We start from the raw sequence: 8358 nt of genomic DNA, 5'->3' as shown, positions 1-8358 counted from the left end.
CGGCGCTGCGAGAAGAGTGTGCGCGGTGCCGGCGCCCGGCCGTTCCCTCCGCCCGGCTCCTGCGCCTGCGCCTGCGCCGTGTCGCCCCTCCGCTGCCCGCCCAGACCCGCGGGGCGCCCGGGCCAGAGCGGCCTCGAGCCACGTCGGGAGGCGCGGGGGCCCGCGTCCGGGGTGACGGGGGCGGGGAGAAGGGTTTTGGGGGTTGTCGTCGGCACCGGGGCGGCGAGCGGGGCTGTGCGGGCACGTGGACGGGCTCGAGGCAGTTGTGGGGGGTGATTTGGGGGCGTTTGTATGGAAACGTTTGTGCAAATCTAGGGGCATTGGGGGAATTCTGCGCGGTTAGGGGAACTTTGTTGTGGAAACGTGTGGGGTGTTGGAGGGGTTTTGGCTTTGGTTTTTGTTTGTTTGTTCGCATTTTTGGAAAAATTGCTCGTGGTCTGGTGATACAGGACCTTTTTTAAACATGATGACTTTCTGAGGAAAACTGGTGATTTGGTAACTGTTTGTGGAACTCTGTGTGGAAATGTTGTGTTTGGAAATGGTGTGGTAATTGTAGGGTGATTTGGGAACTTTTTAAAGTGACTCGTGTTGTGGGACCTGTGGAAAACTGTGTGGGGATTGGGGAAATGTCGGCCTATGCGGTTCTGGTGTGTGAGGGAAATGGCGTGGGCATTTGGAAACCTTTCTTGACGGCACGTGATGGCTTTTGTGTGGGAAACTGGTCATTTTGCGTGGGCATTTCTTTCAGCACTCTTCATGGGAATGTGCTGGGCCGGCCCACGGGCGTCATTTCCTCCAGTGCGGTGCGGTAAGCGGTGCGTGCGTTTTCACTCGCGTGAAAGTGTCTAAGGAGGGTGTGCCCTTTCTGGCAGGCTCCTCCTCGTGCCCCCGTCCTTGGAGCCAGCATCTCAGCGAGGGGCCGCAGCGTGACAGGAGTGGGACTTGAGGCAGAAGGGCCCCCGGGATGTGTGGTGTGGTGTGGTGTGGTGTGGTGTCTGCCAGGGTGACTGTGGGCAGCCAGACGGGTGTGCGGGGCCTGCACCCGTCCCTTCGAAGCAGCCAAGGCCCCAGGGGCGAGAGGTGAGTACGTGTTTCTGCTTTGACACGCTGAGCGGACACTGAGCTTGTGCCTGGATGCACATCACCACGTGCCCTGCTCTAGCGCTAACACATCCAGTCATGCCAGCTCTTGCCTCTCCTGCTGGCAGCAGCCTCCCAAAACAATGAGCTGCACGTGGGCTGGCAGGGTACTGGGGCCGCACATGCCACAGACTTTGTAGTCTCCCTCCCTGTGCCTGGCTGAGGCGCTGAGCACTTTCCTCTCTGCAACCTCCAGCTCTGTCTGTCTATCCACAGCTCTGTATATCTGCATCTCCATATATCTCCTGCTCCAGATTTGTCTACCTCTGTATATCTCCATCTCCATGTATATCCAGCTCCATATATCTCCATCTCTGTAGGTCTCTAGCTTGCTCTATCTCTAGCTCTAAATATGTCTACCTCGCTATATCTCCATATCCTGCTATCTCCATCTAGATATCTCCCCAGCCCCAGATATGTCCAGCTCTAAATAGATGTAAGTCTCTATATTTCCAGCTCCATGTATGTGCAGGTCTGCATCCCTCCAGCTCTGTATAACACCAGCTCTAAACGTCTCTAGCTCAATATATTTCTAGATCTCTATATTTCCAGCTGTGTATGTCTCCAGCTTCCTATATCCACCTGTATATGTATATCCAGCCAGCTCTGTCTATTTTCAGCTCTGCATATCTCCAGCTTGAAATATCGACATCTCTATATATCTACTTCTCTGAATATGTCCAGCTCTGAATATCTCCTGTTCTAAATCCTTCCAGCTCTCAATATCTCCAGCTCTCAATATCTTGAGCTCTGCCTATCTCCAGATATCAATATCTCCAAGCTCTAAACATCTCTAGCTCAATAAATTTCTAGATCTCTATATTTCCAGCTGTGTATGTCTCCATTTTCATATATGTCAGTCTCTATATGTCTACTGCTCTGTGTATCTCTAGCACTGAATATCTCCAGCTGTGACTATCTCCAGTTTCATATATCTACCTCTCTATATATTTACATCTCTGAATATCTCCAGCTTCATATATCCACCTGTATATGTATATCCAGCCAGCTCTGTCTATTTTCAGCTCTGCATATCTCCAGCTTGAAATATCGACATCTCTATATATCTACTTCTCTGAATATGTCCAGCTCTGAATATCTCCTGTTCTAAATCCTTCCAGCTTTCAATATCTTGAGCTCTGCATATCTCCAGATATCAAGATCTCCAGCTTCATCTATCTGCATCTCTATATGTCTACCCCTGTGAATATCTCCATGTCTACCTATCTCCAGCTATCCATATTTCCAGCTCTGAAGATCTCCAGCTGTGACTATCTCCAGTTTCTTATAGCTGCATCTCCATATATCTCCAGCTCTGAATCTCTGTATCTCTTAATATCTCCAGGTCTAAATATCTGAAGTTCTGTTTAAGTGCAGGTTCATATATCTACATTCCTATATATCTACCTCTCTCAATATCTCGAGCTCTGAATGTCTCAGCTGTCAGTATGTCCAGCTCTCAATATCTCCAGCTATATAACTCTATCTGTGTGTATGTGTGTATGTATAGGTATAGTGTGTGTGTGTCTAATGTGGCTGTGTGTGTGTGTGTGTGTGTGTGTATATATATATATATATATATATATATTGTGTATATATATCCAGCTCGGTATATCTTCAGCTGTGTTTATCTACAGCTTCATATATCTACATCTCTATGTATCTACCTCTCTGAATATCTCCAGCTCCTAATATCTCCAAGTCTAAATATTTCTATCTATCAATATTTCCACCTCTGAATATCTCCAGCTATTAATATCTTCACCTCTGAATATCTCCAGCTGTGTATAGCTCCAGCTCTGAATAACTGCAGCGCTTAATATCTCCAGCTTTATATGTCTACCTGTATTTCCACCTCTTCATATTTCCAGCTTGATAGATCTACATCTATATATATGTACCTCGCTGAATATCTCCAGCTTTGAATAACTCCATCTTCATGTGTCGACAGTTGTCAGAGTGTGGTGAGCAAGAGAGAGGCACGCCTGGGAACGAAAGAGTTTGTGAGGTTTTTTTTGCTGTTTAAACCGCTGCTGCGTACTTATTTTCTTCTTAGTGCTGGGAACGGGATGAGCTGTGTCCTCGTAGCCTTCTCCGCCCGCCTCCATATTTAGCGGAATAAGCACCGGTATAGATTTCCAGGCCTTTTGACCTCAGGGGGTGTTAGGGATCCCCTCTAATACATTTGGGCACACAGCCTCCCTGTATCTCAGGGTACAGGTCTTTGGCCCCTCTTCAAGGGTGTCTGGCATGTTATTTTGGCCCCTTGGTAGCTCACGGGAAGGGTTACTTCCATCCTTCTTGGGGGCAGGCTATCTATTCCCTGCCCGAGGCCCTGGAGACGAGCGCCCTGGCACTTGGCCAGCCGTTCTTCTGCGCCCCCCGCCTGCAGCCTGTAAGCAGGGTCCAGGTCCCCTTGATTCGCCGGGGGCGGGTCTCGTTCCACTTGCGGAGGTTGGCCGGAGATGATGCCCACAGACTACAGGGAAGGTTGCAGGCTTCTGGAAGATGCTGAGTGCGCTGGGACCCTGGGGCTTAGTGACCTTCCTGTAACTCAGGGCCAGGTCTCTGCTCCTCTGTTCTGCTGCTCCTGGCACTTTTGAGATTTCTCTACCTGCTCCCTGTAAACAGGGCTGTGCCCGCACCCCCTCTGACCCCGGGCAAGGAGGATTCATTTAGCCCCTAGCGCTCTGTGGCTTTTGTGATCCAAGGCTGAAGTTGTGTCCCCAGCCATGGGGCAGCTTTGACCCCTGATCAAGACTGCCTGGGGGACTTGTCAGCTGGCATTCAGGCCTTTGCAGGTTTTGTATGGGCTACGAGCTGCAGCCGCTGCCAGCTGCGTGCAGGGAGCACCGCCCCGTCAGCAGGGTTGTTGGCACTTCTGGTCACCGTTCATGGTGCCGCCCTAGCAGTTCTGTCGAGAGTCCCGGCCTGTCGCGCTCTGCTTCTGGCTGGCCAGGATGTCAGCAGCCGAGCTCGCAGGCGTTTGCCCTCCATGCTTTCCATGGACAGAGGACAGCGGCTGCAGGCCCAGGGAAGGGGAAAAGAGGTCAAGAAGCAGGGGCTTGCAGACCCACTTTCCATCGCACGGACTTACATCCCATATCTCCCTTGTTCTTTCTGCCCCCGGAAGGAGAAGCGGAGATGACAGACAAATAGGAGTTAACTGATAACCAGGGCAGAAAACCGTGCCAGGCACCCTGGAGGCACAGGTAAGAGCATTGCGGTAAAGACTAGAGGCCAGACAGCCACGCGGCACCACGTGCATTGTGGCTGCCCCAGAGTAAGTGTGCGAGAGCGCTGCCGTAGCTGGCTGGTGGCACAGAGGCCCTCCTGTAAGGGGGACACGCGTCTCTGTTTCCCTTTCTTTGTGCTGCACAGAGAACTTGTGTTCCTTGAGGGCTGTGACCTTCCTGTGACTCGGGCTCAGGTCTCTAGACACTTTCCTGCTGCCCTCGGCACTTTTTGAAGCTCCCCCCGCCCCCGCCTTTCCCCCCGTAAGCCGAGTTTTGTTCACGCCAGATCTCGGTGTGGGGGCTGAGGCCCCGTTAAGTCCTTTGGGTGTTGTGGCTCCCGTGACAAGAGGCTGAAGTCACAGCCCTTCTGTCCCCCAAAACAGGGCAGCTTTGACCCCTGATCAGGAGCTCCCGAGACACCTGTCAGCTGGCTTTCAGGGCTTTCAAGGTTTTCTCTGGGCTTCGTGCCGCAGCAGCCAGCTGTGCGCAGAGAGCACCGCCCTGTCAGCAGGGTTTCTGGTGTTGGCGGTCACTGTTCATGGTGCCGCCCTAGCAGTTCTGTCCAGAGTCCCGGCTCATCGCGCTCTCCTTCTGGATGGCCCGGATGTTGGCAACTGACCCTGCAGGAGACGGCCCTCCCCCATCTCCACAGGTAGAGGACAGATTGGCAGCAGGTTCCGGTAAGCAGAAGGGGAGGAGAGAAGATAGGGTCTGTAGTCTGGCTGTCTGACGTGCTGACCTACATCCGGTGTCCGTCTGTTTGTTAAGCCCCCGGACAGAGCAGCAGACAAGACGGCAGATGGGCAGGCATTAGCCAGTACGGAGGAAAGAAACCCCTGCCTGCCCGGTGGGACGGAAAGGTAAGGGAGTTTGGACACAGTGCCTGTCCACTCCACGGTTTGCATCCCCAAGTTGTCGACCTTGTGATTAGCGCCTTGCGGAAGGTCGGAGCACTGGGACCTCCTCGTACACAGGATTCGGGTCTCGGGTCCTGCTGCCGTCAGACACAGGTAACTGCTAGGGCAGTGCTCGTCCTCTTGTAGTATCCCGGACGTATGTCACAACCCCCTTGTTTTAAAGGACACCGAGCTCGAGAGGACAATGGATGTTGTGAGCTACTTTCCTTTATATTTTTAGGGGGTTGTGCAATTCTTTGCCATCAGATCCAGCTCTGTTTTGTGTACTCCTGCAGGTCCCTGACGGGCAGCTGGAGAAGAAGGAACGGAAGCCGGAGAAGAAAGCTCAGGAACAACCGGTGCGGGTTGGAGTGGGCAGGAGGCAGGGGAATGTGGACTGTCTGCTTAGAGAAGGACCGATGGGGACTGCTGAGCGCATCTCTACACTGTCACGCACCCATTAGGAGCAAGGAGCCGCACACTTCACGTTGCACCGTGCGTTCAGTCTTTGGTGGGCCCCGATTGTGTGGAACGAGGTGGAGGCTTTGTGCTGGTTGTGTAGTTTGATATGTGGCAGTCAAAGATTTGCAGGTGATTTGGCTTTCCTAGTGACACAGTTGATCAAAATAGATATGATTGAAGACAGTGTGTAGGGTTTTTCTTGGTTGGGCTGTTGAGCAGTTCCCCGTGTCAGTGTAGAAAGGCAGGTTTCTGCTCGGTTCTGATTGTGGCTTGCCTGCAGCTTGCTTAGGCTGTAGTTTGTGTAGCTTAATTTGAAGCTGTGCGGTGTAATCTGTTTGCGTCTGTAAGGTAAGGCTCTCTGGGCGCTTGCAAGTATTTAATCTCCAGCTCCATGGCCCATGAGGATGAACATCTTGCCCTGTGTCCAAACGATCCTGAAGGCAGTTGGCGGGGTCAGTGTCAAATCGGTAGGAGCAAGCGGGCCTAAGACGTGCACAGTCGAACCATAAACGGTCTCAGGAATGTCACCTCGTGGCTGGTACTGTTCTAGGCTGAGAAGAGTTGGTCACGGGCCTTTCCTATGAAGAGCTGGCTGAAACGATGAACTTGTTCACTCAGTCTGCTGATCCAATCCGTGTTCTTACTTGTGCGATGTAAATATTTCCCCCTATTTCTGATGGACCAGGGGTGAAAGAGTGTGCAACGCATGGTCCCTGGTCGTCAGTTGACACTTGTTCCTGCACTGTAGGAAATCAGTCCTGATTACTGTGAGGGACTCAAAAATAAGGTCCAGGGAAGTTGTGGTGCTTGGGTATAATCTGTTGAAGTTCAGCTGCCCCTTGTCCCAAAAGGAAAAATGGTCCCAAGAAAAATAAAATGCTCAGGAAACTTGTGAGCTTCTTGGTGTTTGTTTAGTTCAGGTGTTTCAGACCTTCTTCTCTGAACGCCTTTAGTACAAGCCTTGCTACTGCTAAGGGCTGGGTGGTTGCTTTTCCTCTAAGGGCTAGGTCCTGGCAGTGGGAAGCTGCATTTTCACCTTGCAAGAAGGAGCGTGACAGTGTCGATCCCTGGTTGCCTCCAGGTTTTCGTGAGTCCCTTGAGTGCAGCTCTGGTTCTGCCCCTCTTGCCTGTGCGATGTCATGCCCGCAGGCTTTCAGGCAGCTCTGCCTATCTTTTCCCTGAGGGGCTGCTCCGTTCGAGGGGAGCCAAACCATTTTCTCGGTGCCATTATACAACTGTTTTTTAAACTCATTTTTATTTCTAAAAATATCACTTATTTTCAAACGTATTACTTTAAACAGTAGGGAAATGTCTAGGATAGTCAGCACATTTCTCAGGCCATTTGGCTAGAGGGAGGGCATGAATATCTTGTAACCATTGACACAACAATGCACCGCACTTGACTACGGAGGGGCTTCTGATTAACGTAGCGCATGAGACGCAGATCTACTGTTCCTGTGGGCCGACTCGCATCAGCCTAGCTGCTGGATGTCTTAAGCCCAAGGCCAAGTAGAAGAAGCCTTTGGTCCTTGTGCCCACAAGCGCAGCTCCCGTAGACGGGGAAGAGACCGACGCTCGAGCTGTTTCGGCATTTACTGCGGCACCGAGGAGCCGTGGTTAAAATGCCGCTGTCCTCCCCGTGCTACCCTGGCTGTCACTTTTGCTAGTGAAGTTCGCGCCGTGATCTTCCCTGTGCGGGCAGGGGCAGAGCTTTCAACACTGCCCGGTGGTTTTGAGTGCCCGCCCTGAAGCCCCTGGCAGAGGTGTGATACTCACACAGCTGCAGGGGTTTCCACACTTGCTTAGGCACCCCAAATCACAAGGCAGTTCTTAATATCCTGCCCAGTGTCTAGGGGCAGGGTCACGCCACAGCGTCACCTTGCTGAGCAAGGTGCTGAGCTATGCCCTTGTCTGCTACGCAGGGATTTCTGTTTCGTGCAGCGAGCCCGTGGCAGGCTTCAGCGACCGCTCTAAGCAGAGAGGACGATGACCTTGCCTTCAAAGAAGCCCCTTGTCCACACACAAGAGAGCTCCATTCTGTTCTGTGACACCAATGTCACCAGTCACGTCTTTCAAGTGGACGGTCACATGAGCATGAAGTGGGGAAGAATCCCTCTAGCCTTTTCCTTTCAGACCGCGCGCCAGGTGGACAGTGTCCGCAGCTCTATTGAAGATATGTGAAGGGGAGCGGTCTGGCAGGCCAGGGCAGGGAGGGATTTTGGGCCAGGGCCCCCCGGCACTGCCTGACTAGAGATGCTGCTACCACGGCCCAGCAGCTGGTTTCACGCTCGGTGCAGTGGGGGCGAGGGCCCAGGCCCCGACCCGCCTCCCCCTACCACTGCAGCAGCACAAGCGGTCGCCCATACGAGCCCTTCTCCGGGCCGTGGCGGGCGGGAGGCAGGATCTGCTCCGGACACGACCGGGCTGCTGGGATCCAGCAGACGAGGCAGGACCCGCTTCCTTCGGGCTGGGGGGGCGTAACACGTCCAGTCACGGCAGCTCTTGCCTCTACTGCTGGCAGCACCCTCCCAAAACAATGAGCTGCACGTGGGCTGGCAGGGTACTGGGGCCGCACATGCCACAGACTTTGTATTCTCCCTCCCTGTGCCTGGCTGAGGCGCTGA

The 8358-nt window shown here is 53.0% G+C and overlaps 1 long non-coding RNA gene across 1 annotated transcript; it reads left to right on the top strand.

The window, feature by feature from the left end:
- The first annotated feature begins 264 nt into the window (after positions 1-264).
- On the top strand, positions 265-6629 carry LOC132246437 (uncharacterized). The gene is made up of 2 exons (XR_009457728.1): positions 265-1080; positions 4274-6629. It is a non-coding gene; the product is annotated as an uncharacterized LOC132246437 (long non-coding RNA).
- Positions 6630-8358: the final 1729 nt, after the last annotated feature.

The sequence above is a fragment of the Alligator mississippiensis genome, chromosome 16 (genome assembly GCF_030867095.1).
Source record: "Alligator mississippiensis isolate rAllMis1 chromosome 16, rAllMis1, whole genome shotgun sequence".
In the NCBI taxonomy this organism is placed as follows: domain Eukaryota; kingdom Metazoa; phylum Chordata; order Crocodylia; family Alligatoridae; genus Alligator; species Alligator mississippiensis.
This window is presented reverse-complemented; position numbering and strand designations above follow the sequence as displayed.